At 35.3% G+C, this 12,232-nt stretch overlaps 1 long non-coding RNA gene across 2 annotated transcripts; it reads right to left on the bottom strand.

Moving 5' to 3' along the window:
- Positions 1-578: 578 nt before the first annotated feature.
- LOC140016206 (uncharacterized) lies at positions 579-3,279 on the bottom strand. Of its 2 annotated transcripts, none has more exons than XR_011822549.1 (2): positions 2,920-3,279; positions 579-1,689 (listed from the first exon to the last, which is right to left on the bottom strand). It is a non-coding gene; the product is annotated as an uncharacterized lncRNA (long non-coding RNA). The 2 variants fall into 2 exon arrangements; XR_011822548.1 differs by having other exon boundaries at positions 579-1,678.
- Positions 3,280-12,232: the final 8,953 nt, after the last annotated feature.

Below are 12,232 nucleotides of genomic sequence, written 5' to 3'. Positions count from 1 at the left end.
AGTGGAATTCCATTTGTGAGGTGAAAATGAGCGCGTGATAGGAAAAATGTAGTGAGAAAGTATGGTTTTGAGAAATGTGAAAAAAATGTGGTTAAAAGAGTATGTAGATGATAAAAATGAAAGTATGACCCTAGAGGAATGCAACAAGTCAGGTACGGGGGGTTGACTCCTAACTTTTCGACTTCTATTTTCCCTTTGATTAGAAGGCGAAACTAGCGTGCTAAGGCTATCGAGTAGTCACACTCGCTCGTTTCCCTTATCAAGAGGGGATTTTCACGCAAATGAACCCTAACTAGCATGAGATGCAAGTCCTAAAGTGAAGGGGAAGGGGTTTGAGGAACATACCAAATGATAAACTAAGGAAAAATGCGTGATATGTGGTGATCATGCACTTCATGAAAAAGGAAAAAAAACCTATTGGCTCTAGCATTGGACTAGCCCCTCCTATGAATTCCGACTAGCGTTGGACTAGTGGAAACGATAAAAGAAGCCACAACTAGCGTTGGACTAGTGTGGTGACGTACATTCATCCATTCCATTCATCCACACTACAAAAAACGAGTAGACATGCGAATCACTTATAAACACGTAGCACATAACATTTAGTATGCTTGACTAGATGCAAAATCCTAATAAAGCATTTAACATATAACACATAGGCATGCAACCATTACATTTGCTAACTAAAACAAAAGGGAAAGGGAAAATGGACCAAATTACTTGCTACGCCCTATCTATTACAAGCCAAGAGGTGTACACATACCCCATTAATAAAAATCAAAAGTAAATGAAATAACTGAAAGGAAATAAGGAGAGGCTAGGAAAGCAAGTACACATGCAGATTTCAATTAGCACATTAGTCCACATAGGAGAGAAACAAAAGGGGTAAAAGAGATTATACCTCCCCGTTGGTGATACTAAGGAAGTAAACAAACTCAACTTGGCTAGAGTCACCCAAGAAAAGACTAACTTAGGCTAAAATCACCAAAAACAAAAGATTAATGCACCAATTTAGTGATAAGATATAAACTAAACAATTTGAATCCACCAAACATCAAACTTTCCCTCAATTGCAACTCAATGAAGTCAAAACTACTTAAAGACCAAGGCAAAAAGCATGATCATCCAATCCCCAAGCATAACATCTACTAAAAACCCAAATGCAAGCACTACTCAAATCATTTGAACCTAATTGAAGCATTTAAAAACTCAAAGGTCCCCCAAGTAAAAATTAAAATCCAAGCAAACATCATATCTCAAGAATCCAAGAGTGAATGAAAGTCCATGAATGGTTTAAACTTGCATTTCTAGGACCCAATAACGACCACTAATCAATCACAATCAACGTCAAAATGAATCATCAAAGAGCTTCAAAGGTCCCAAAAATAATAAAGATCAATTAATGATTCAAATGCAAACACCTTAGAACCTAATTGCAAGACATTGGAATGTAATTGGGCCATAATGCATTGCTGCAAAAATCACAGGGACCCAATTGATTAGCTTTCTCAAATTTGTGGGTCATAGTAGAACAAGGGGAGACTTGGGGGGGTTAAGAGACAATTCTGAAATTATCCATGCATGCAAAACACGTAGAAGCCTTTCATTTCTGCGCCAATTCAGCTGCATTTCCTTCATGTTTCACTCCCAAATGCCAACTCCACATCCAATCACATACCTTAACCAAAGCTAACATCCAAAACTTTAAACTTAGACAGTAAAAACATAAGTTTAACATCCCAAATCAGCAAAGACAAAGGTGGAAATCATTCAAACATTGAAGAATGAACATGCAAACATTGAAGAATGAAAACTGCTATAGCTGAAAGTGAAATCTGCTGCATTTTTACTTGCAAACTAACTCAAATTTTCTGGTTCAAATACATAACTTCGACCAAGATTAAGCAACAAACAACTTTGGCTTGAGCAACCATGATCCAAGCAAGCAAACAACCCAGAAAAACATTATATTCAGGTCTGAAATAACATGCAAGCAACAATAAAAGGTTTCAGCTTCAGCAATGTTTCCGGCCAAACAACTTTGCAGCAATTTTCTTATAAACTCAGATTCTTATCACAACCTTGATTAGATGTAATTAAACTCAACGTCACAACTTTAGACCAAGCCCACAACTAACCACCATCATAATCCAAACAAACAAGAAACCCAAGAAGATATCATGCAAATTTCTGGATTAAACATGCGTGCAACACTGGTTTGACAACTTCAATCATTCATTTTCCAGCAAGCATTGGATCCCAATTCAGGTATTTCAGCCAAAGTAGCACAAGACTAGACATTACCTAGACTGAACAGCCACAGCTACGGTAAAAACAAACAAAGGCAAAAAGAAGGAAAACGCAATCTGGCCGAAAAGATGAAATTGCAGCAGAAATTCTGCTGTGAACTGCGCAGCTCATTCCATGCAATTTAGGTCCGTATGAAAACTCTAACAATTTGTTATCTCATCAGCCCCAACCCACATAATCCTCACTCATTGATCGATCTGGGAGAAACCAGGCCAAACCAACGCACTCCTCAACCAAAACAGAAATAAAAACCCAACCTTCCTCAAATATCAAAACCCAACCATGAAACGAAAAGTGTTAGATGGAATGCCAAAAGAAAACGGACAAAGTTGGCTTCAGATTTTGGAAACAAAATGGTTGGTAAGAAAAACAAAACGTTATCAGGCCTGGCTATACTTAAAACACAGAAAAACATCGAAGGAAGGGAACAACTTTACTTGCAAACCCCAATGAACACAAGAAAACAGCATGCTGTCACGCAAAAATCATCCAAAACACCAAGCTTTACTTTAGCGATCAAGAACTCAGTGCAAGACTCCAGGAACTCTAATTACGCAGACCAGATTTCATAGGAAATGGAAATAGACACAGAAACGGGTGGAAAGCTACCTGTTGACCACCTTTGGGTTTGAAGCTTCAGCTTGGGTGATGAAGAAATCGATTGCAGAGTCTGATGAAGTCGCTGCTTGGGGTTTCTTTCGGTCTCCTTCTGGTTTCAGCCGTCCAACCAACTTCCCAACCGTCACTAGCCTTTCCAAATCTTTGCCGCAGTCACTCGATGCCCCCTCTTTGCTATTTCCCTTTCCTCTCACCAAGCTGTCAAGCTCTCCGCCGCCACCCCAAACTCTCTTTCGGACTTTTCCCAGATTTCTTTCCTTTCTCCAGATCCTTGCAGCCGTCCGTCTCTCTATGATGTTTTCTTTTGCCGTTTACTCTTTCTCCCCCTAGATTTTCAGCCGTTCCTTTCTCTCTAAAACCCCCCCTTTCTCCAAAACTCTCCTTCCTTCTCCAAAAAATCTCCCCCTTGCGGCTGGCTTTCTCCTTTGCTTTTTATACCAGAAACCTCACAACCCTAAACACTCCCAGCCATCTTCTGTATTTGCAGCCCAAGGAGCCGTCCCAAAACTTTCCTTGCAAGCTGCTACAAATGCAGCTTGCCGCGGCTATCCTTCCTTTTTTTTTTTTTTTAAAAAAAAAACAACTTGATAATTACAAAAATGATAAAATAAAAATAAAAATAATAAATTGACAAAAACCAGGTAATAATAATAATAATGAAAATAATTTAAAAACTAAACAACTAGAAACAACAAAAATGGCCATTTTTCCATCTTTTTTCTACATTTTTCTTTTTCATAGTTTTTTTTTCATTTTTCACCTTTTCTCTTTTTTCTAAATGAATCAAACAACAATAAAAGATAAATTAAGTAGAAATGACTAAAATAAAGCTAAATAAAACAAAATTGCTATTTTTCTTTTCTTTTTCCTTTTTTTTTCCTTTTTTATGATTTTTCTTTTTTTCTCTTTTTTCATGATTTTTCCTTTTTCTCTTTTTTTCATTTCAAGAAATTCTATGCTAAAAACTTACAAATAAAAATAAAACTATAAACTAAAAACTAAAAATCGAATAAAACTAACACGACAAATAAAAAACTAAAAATAAACAGTAAATGAAATTACACCAAAAATTTGGTGTCTACAAAGTTTATACCTTGAATGCTTTGAATTCCAGCTTTAAATCCTTAAGATGCCCTATTCTGACCAGTTTCATTCGGCCATGATGGAGGCCGAATTGGGCTTAGTTTAAAACATGAAAGTTGTAGAAAATGATGATTTATATATTCCTGTAAAATTTCAGCTCAATCCGAGTATTGTATCACATGAAATGATGAAAATACCCTTGACTGCCATAGGTAGAGTTCTGTGGACAGTTTTGACATTTCATCAGTCTGGCCTCATTTTTTCACCTTGATCCGTATCAAATTAGCATTTGACCAAAACTCAAAAGTTGTATTCCTATGTTGTATCTTTCGAAAGCATCAGAAAATGCCTCAATCGGACTTTTTTAACCAGAGTTATTGTCATTTGAACCCAGTGCTGTTAACCAGCCTGACAGTGAAATTATGGTTCGGTAATCTGTAACTTTAACCTAGATACACTATGAACTGGGTTGAGTTGTCTTCATCAAAGTTGTAGCCCTTCGTCTTAGCTTCGAAATGACATAAATTTTACCCCAATCTGATAGGTGTAGCTTCAGTTGTAACCAATATGCTAAAAGACGTCAAACCTGTCATTTTGTTCATTGTCTTAAACCTTATTTCCGGTCACTTTTCTAGTTTGGTTTTGTAATGGAATGACTTTTAGCCTATTGAACAGCTATTGTAATGAGATTATTTGTGGGTAATTTTGGGGGCTGATTGAGGAAAATAATGAAGCCATAAATGACTGGAACATAGGTAAATACAAAGGGCATGCTGCCTAAATTTGCACTCGAGGGCTAAGTAAATGTACTCGCGACTTGAGTAAGGGTTGAGGATGAAACTAACTTGAATCATCTAAGGTATTCAAGTCTTCTTTCTTAGAGGTATATAAGTTAGAATCTGTTTGTTTTTTCTACTCAAATGGAGATTTCAAAGTTTTACGAACGAGCATAAGTTTGACAAATATTTTACTCATGTCATTTGGTTTAAATATACTCTTTTCACTTCCAAAACTATACTTATACTTTGTACTAGTAGTTATTCGGATTTTCTTTGGTTCACCTAAACTTTGGATGGTTTAACTGTAATATTTTCTCTTGGTTATTATTAGGGTTCCTTGATGATTGAGGGTATTATCCGGAAAGAAACTTTGGACGTTATTTTGCTTAAATAGGTGAGTGTTCTTTGTACGTTATGTTTCCAATGACTATGTGGATTTTTGTAACTATGTGACTATTGTGAAAAATGAATTTTGCTAGGGGAGTGTGTACTTTATCACACTCGACCTAAATGAATGTAAAATTTACAATGATTAAATATTTAAATACTACTTGTACATGAATGTAAGCTTTTTGGCTGAACTAGGCCATTGCCCTTCATTGCCGGTCGACTCAAGCCAGAAACAGACTCGGTCGGGCGATTGGTGACCATGGGTTAATGTTTGGTATACTCGAGTATGACCACGAAGTCTGGTGGAGACTGGCCAGTGTCCAGTAGGGGGAACATGAAATGAATGAATGAATGACAAGAACAATAGAGGGGTTTTCACTTACAAATGAAATTATTTTTAATGCCGGAGGAATAAGGAAATGGTTGGTGGAATGAATGAACGAAGGGCTCCATGTGAGCATGTATCCTTTTAATGAATGTATTATCATTACTTTATATTGTAAATGTTTTCTGGATTACTTGTTATTACATGATTAATGTCCTTATTTAATTATTTGGCTATGTGTATGGAACCTCACTGGGCTTTTAACTCATTCCGTTAGTTTTGTTTTCCTTACAGGGGATGCGAGTGAGGGCATGAGTCCTGTGCAGACTAGTTTTGTCTAGTTTTTTGAAATTTTATTTTTTTTATTGTTCTCGCACTAGTGCTTGGATAAGGTTGGATGTAGTAAGAACTAAAACTTTTGTTCTAATTGGGATTGTATTTCTGTTGAGATGGATATGAATATAAGTATATGTTTTAAGTTTGGGAATTGTTTTTCGCTTAGTCTCGAGGTTATATCTTATTTCACTTGATGAGAGCGATCGAGTCCTAGCGAGAGTTGGGCAGGCGATCCGCCAAACCCTTTGGTTCACCTTAGGGGAAAGTGGGGCTGTCACAGGTTGAACAGATGTGAACATCAAACAATATAAGACTTGTTGAGGTATGGGTTCTTTTCTGGAAAAGAAATCAGCAACAATATTTTCTTTCCCTTAATGTGTTTAACATCAAAGGAATATTGTGAAAACCATGCTGACCATCTAAGGAGTTGTGGGTGAGGAACGGATTTTTGTTTGAAATGCAGCATTTTAGGAAATGATCCCATATCCATTTCAACCAAAAAATGATGAGATATAAGAAAGAAAGAGAATTTTTTAATTCCATTTCTTATTGCAAGAATCTCCTTGAAAATGGAATGATAATGTTGTTCAAAAGCTTTGAATTTTCCACTAGAAAATCCACAATAATGTCTGGTACCTTTGTTATCTTCATCAAGAAGTACAGCTCCCCAATATTTGTCACTGGCATCAGTTTGTAATATCTTCTTACCTTCAGTTGGAATGTGTAGAGTAGGAAGATTGACCAGTTCTTGTTTGAGCTTTTGAATTGCTTGAGTCTGAGATGAACCCCATGAGGGTGGTGCCTTTTTAAGCATTTTAGTCAATGGACTAATATGCTTTGCTGCCTTGGGAATAAATTCCCGGACATAATTAACAAGTCCAAGAAATTGTTGCACCTGTGTTTTTGTCAAATTTTCTTCTGGAAAATCTTTAACAGATTGTCCAACTTGTTGTTCAAGTGTACATGTTCCATTGGAAATTTTCATTCCAAGAAATAAAATTTCTTGTTTTGCCAAAATCATTTTCTTTTCAGAAATCATAATTCCATATTGCTTAACAATATTATGAAAATCATTGAGCAATTGGAGATGTTCTTCCCATGTATTACTAAAAAGAAGAATGTCATCAATGTAAACCAAGGCTGAATGTAAGATAGGCTGAAAATTTTTAATCATGGCTTTTTGGAAAAGTGAAGGTGCCGTTTTGAGGCCAAAGGGCATAACCTTCCATTGATAATGATGATTTGGAATACAAAAGCCAGTTTTGTGCCTATCTTCAGGATGTATTCCCAACTGCCAGAATCCAGATTTTAAATCAAATTTTGAAAACCATTTTGCTTCGGAGTTCTGGGCAAAAAGTGTAAATCTGTTGGGAATAGGAAATTTGTCATCAAGAAGAAAAATATTAAGAGGCTGGTAATTGATTACCAATCTCATCTTACCTCTTACTTGTTCAAATCTCTTGTTGACATAGAATGCTTGACATGCCCATTGAGAATCAGATAGTTCAATGAGACCATATTTCAAAAGTTCTTCACATTCTTGTTCTGCAAGTTTAGCATCCTCAGGATTCATTCCTGAATGACTAGCTTTTGTGGGATTAATATCCTCATTCTTTTTAAAAGGAAGTCGGATATAAAAATCAGAATTTTCCCACAAAGGATGATTGCATCTTTGTAAGAACTCTTGATGGTTTAAAGCACAAGATTCTTAAATGATTTTTTCTTGAAAATCCTTGAGTTGGGCTTCTATCAACAATACTTGTTCTTCTTGAAACAGGTATAATTTTGGGATATCAATAAAGGGTTTAAAATATTTTTTTGATTTAATCCCTTTTTATGTAATAAGATATTTATCTTCTCGATAAACATCAAATCCTAGCAAAGATCCTTAGTAACAAAGGTTGCACGAAGAAATTGTGAACTCACATAACAATCTGGAAGGAGTATGAGTGAAATAGGAATTTTAGTAATAAACTCAGTATAAAAAGGTTTCCCATCAGCTCTTCTGAATTCATGAACATATGGAGTCCAATACTTATCTAGTAAAACATCCTTTTTCATGATGGAAAGTGCAATTCCAGTATCAAAAAATGCAATAAGAGGAATGGGTTGAGAATACTTATCCAAAAGAATATAAGAGCTTGAGGATAAGTTTTCTTATCAATTTGTACTAGAGTTGTAGCAAAAACTTCATCAGGGACCTGTAAAGCCAAAAAAGTAGAATAAGTTCGTTCTTCTTGTTCAGAAAATTCAGATTGTAAATCAAAAATATGAAAATAAAGTTCATTCTGAACCTTTGAGATAAGATGCACTCCCTTTTGGTTTTGAGGACAATTTTTTGCAAAATGTCCCGGCTTTCCACATATGAAACATTTGTTTCCTTTCTTTCCTCAAAACTGCTTACCTTTCCTTTTAAAATATCTCCATTTTTTTATAAAAGGTCTCTTAGGAAAATCTTTATAACTTTTGCTGAATCTTTTGAACTTCCTTCTTCTTTTGTAAGGGACACATGCCTGACATTTTCCTTTGGTAATTAATTCAGGTTTTTTGTAGGCTTGATCCAGGCAAACATCTCCTTTGAGATATTCACAAATAATCTTTCTTTTGTTACAGAGGTCGTCAAGAGATAAGAAAACTGCTTGTTTGATCTATCCAGTAGAGAAATTGAGAATAGATCCATATTTATTATGGATAAACATTTCTGCACCATCTGAAAGAGACTTTGGAAGAGAGCTGATAAAGGCTTGTTTGAGATTTATATCTGCACCAAGAGCAAAAAATAACTTAGTCATCTTTTTTAAATGCTTATTCAGATCTTTTCGATCATAAGATAAACACTTCATTTGGAAGAATTCTTTTCTCTTTGTTTCTCTGCTTGCTTTGACATCACCAATAAACATCAAATGAAGGATGTTTATGTTCTCAGCAAAATCTTGTCTTGGTTAAGAAAAACAGTTTGTCCTGTTCTCCTAAACTAGTCCACCAATCTTTAAGAATTACTACAAAATGAGCAGTGAAAATAGATAAGATTTCAAAATGAGATTCTTCAGTTAAGTTGTGGACAATCATCCAAGCATGAAATTCTTGGAATTTTCCTTCACATTGTTCAAAAGGAATATTATCAATTGTAAAAATTTGTACTCCCTTTGCTTTAGGAAAATTTGTTCGTTGTGTCCTTGATGTACCAAAAGTTTCTCCTTCTCCTTCTTTATTTGTATCATCTGGATGTACAACTTCAGCTTCAGTTGCCATATTAATTATAGGGATTTGGTCATCAGAAGAAGTTTGATCATGAGAAGAATTTTGAGAAGGGTTTCCTGCTTCTTCTTCAGATGTTTGACTTTCTACTGATAAGTCTTCTTTATCAAACACTTGAAAGTCTGATGAATTTGCTTAGTCTGATTCAGAGAAATCAGATACTTGGGAATATGTTGATATATATGGAACTGAATCATCATGAAGATCTTTTAGCATAGATGAAAGGGGATTGTCATAGATCTTTGTAGCTTCATTTTTTTTTCCTTTCCTGTTCAAGACAGAAGATAGGATTAGTATATACAGTATACATTAATGAGGAGTCAGGTTCTTGTACAACTTCCTTTGCCTTTCTTTTTCTTGCTTCCTCAACTCATTTTTGTTCTTTCTCAGCTTTTCTTTTCTGTTGTTCTTCTTCCTTTTGCTTTTGTTGTTTGTTTTTGCGATATTCTCGCAAAACCTGTGCAATATCAAAAGGTTTAGAAGATTGCTGTGGTTGGTCAGGGAAAAACACTTAAGGATTAGGAGTAGTAATTCCTCCAAAATAAAAAGGTATTGGCCAGTTTCTGATGGGTGTAGCACCAAATCCTGAACTTACCTTTGTGACTGGTTCACTTGGTCCAATATCAAATTTAGGAACTTCTCCTGTAGTTCTTAAAGTAGCAATTTGGTTCTAAATAAATTGAGTTTCTTTTTCTTTATTCAGGACGAAATTGGCTAAGGAAGATGAATTAGATGGTAATTCATACCTGAGTCCTTCAAGTCTTCGTTCAAGAACTTCAATCATATGAGACACCTGAGAATTCTGAGTCTTGACTGTAGTGTCAATATGATCAACTCTGCCTCTTACTTCTGTAACATATTTGTGAATAGAAGTAAGTGCAGAATTCTGAACCAAAAAGTTCTCTGTCTGCCAATTTAGGACTTCTTCAGTAGGGTTGGGACCTACTGTTTCTCCTGATGGTAGAACCATAGGAGCAGCATTTTGAATCTTTGGGATATACCTAGAACCATTTTTAACAAATGATTCCAGCTTTGGGAAATCTTCCTCTTTGAACATAAAACATTCATCAACTGGATTGAGAGAAGATTCAAGCTTTTGATTCAAGCATCTAGTTGGTTGGACCAGTTTGGGTTTCCATTCTTGTTTCTTTGTTTGATCCCTAGCTTCCTTTTCTAAAATATCAAGGCATTTTTTATAGTAAGGATGAAGGGATTTTTGGTCCTTTATTGGTGGTTGGTAAACCCATGAGGATGGAATTTGGTAACCATTAAACCAGCTTCTGATTGATGTAAAATTGTCAGTATCTGGCTCATGTGGTTTAGGACCTGGTTTACAAGGTGAAGGATGATCAAGTGGTTGAGGATCAATTGCAGTATTTTTTCTTTTTTGAGGTTATTGAATCAGATGTTCCATATGTATGTTCCCACCAACAATCATCACACTTTGTACAAACATCAAAATATATATGGCCGGAGATGGAATCCTGGAAATGATAAACAGCTTCTCTATCTTTATTAAAATGGGCAATAATATCTTGGAGAAAACTTGTTTCAATATTATAATCATACCGACCCCATAATTTCCCTTCTTCACTAGGTAACCCCATTGAGACATCTGCAATCATTATAGAGGGTATATTAGCCTTTGAAGGTTTCAGATGAGAGTGATCAAATGAAATCGAAATTCTTCCTTCTGTAGTTTGAGAAATTCTTGAATTTGAAGATTCAAGAGGTTCATTGGCCTGAGTATGAAGAGATTCATAGTAAGTAATCCAACTATGGGGTAATAGTGAGATTAGATCTAACTTAGAAATCTGTCTTGGAACATGAGTGCCTGTATTCTTTTCATCTACTCGGATAAGAAGACCATCTTCTCCCCCAGGTATAGTAAGATCAAGAGCATGATTTTGGACTCGATACACCATTTGATAGTGTAAAGTTGCTGCAATAGCATCTATAACTTGATCTACACCAATAATTTGAACCTGTACTTTCAAAGCATCAAGTAAGTGAGGATCTGCTAAAGACATATTAAAATTAGGGAAAAGGGTCACAAATACAGTTCCAACATTGAGAGTTGTTTCAACGATTGCAATACAAACATGCTGATATTTTGTGAATCTAGTGTCAAGTAGAGCTACTCGAGCTACTACTGGTAATCCATTTCTCCCATGAAATGATAAGGAAAACCCGATGGCTCCAAAATGAATATGGGTATACCCTTGTTGCTTCCACTGTGAAGAAAAATCATTAGGAATATGAAGTGTTATAAATTGTTCCTTCTTGGTGGCAGGAATAGGATGCTGATCAACCTTAGAGGCTTGGATATATTCTTTAACTCCTTTAGGATGATATTTAATTAAAGATTTGATTTGTCTTAAAGGAGAGAAAGATTGTTTGCCAAAAATAGTATAAGGATTAATAACAGGCAAAGAGGTAGGATTAACCACCTCTGGTTCAACAGAAACTTCATACAAATAATCTAGTTTATTACTATTAATTTTATTTAACACAAGACCACTAGAAATAGTAATACTGGAAGAAGTAGATGAAGACATATTATAACAAATAGATTACTTTTTTAGAGCTTCTTTTGAGAGGTTTTCAAAATTAATCATACAAATACGAACATACAGAAGATCAATTGCAAGTTGTCTACTAACTATGGCATAGGACATAGGATGCAAATATTCTAAATATTGCTTCTTTTCATCTTCATACATATCTATGACAATCCCCTTCATTGTATTCTTCAAATGCACACCAGAGATTAACCTGAAAATGACAATCACGAATATGTTTATACCAAGCATCATAACTACCATAAAGATTTAACCATTGCATATTTTCACAATATTTATTGACAATATTCATAACATTGACTAGTGAATATGAGGAAAAATAGAGAATAGGGACTTATTTCCTTCAAACATTGGGCTCTGATAATCCCTCAAGGTATTCCCGATCAAACACAACCATCTCTTCTGCTTTTCAAAGATTAAGGGACTTTTATGAAGCGACTTTGGATACCCTTCTAGCCATGTATCATTGCCTTGTTTGAAGGAAATAAAAGAAACTTAGGCTGAGAAGTTCATATTCTCAGTTACTTTTCAGCTGACCTCCGTTGCAATCT

Source organism: Coffea arabica, chromosome 10c, assembly GCF_036785885.1.
Source record: "Coffea arabica cultivar ET-39 chromosome 10c, Coffea Arabica ET-39 HiFi, whole genome shotgun sequence".
In the NCBI taxonomy this organism is placed as follows: domain Eukaryota; kingdom Viridiplantae; phylum Streptophyta; class Magnoliopsida; order Gentianales; family Rubiaceae; genus Coffea; species Coffea arabica.
The sequence above is the reverse complement of the archived record's forward strand: the minus strand, read 5'-3'. Positions and strand labels throughout refer to the sequence as shown.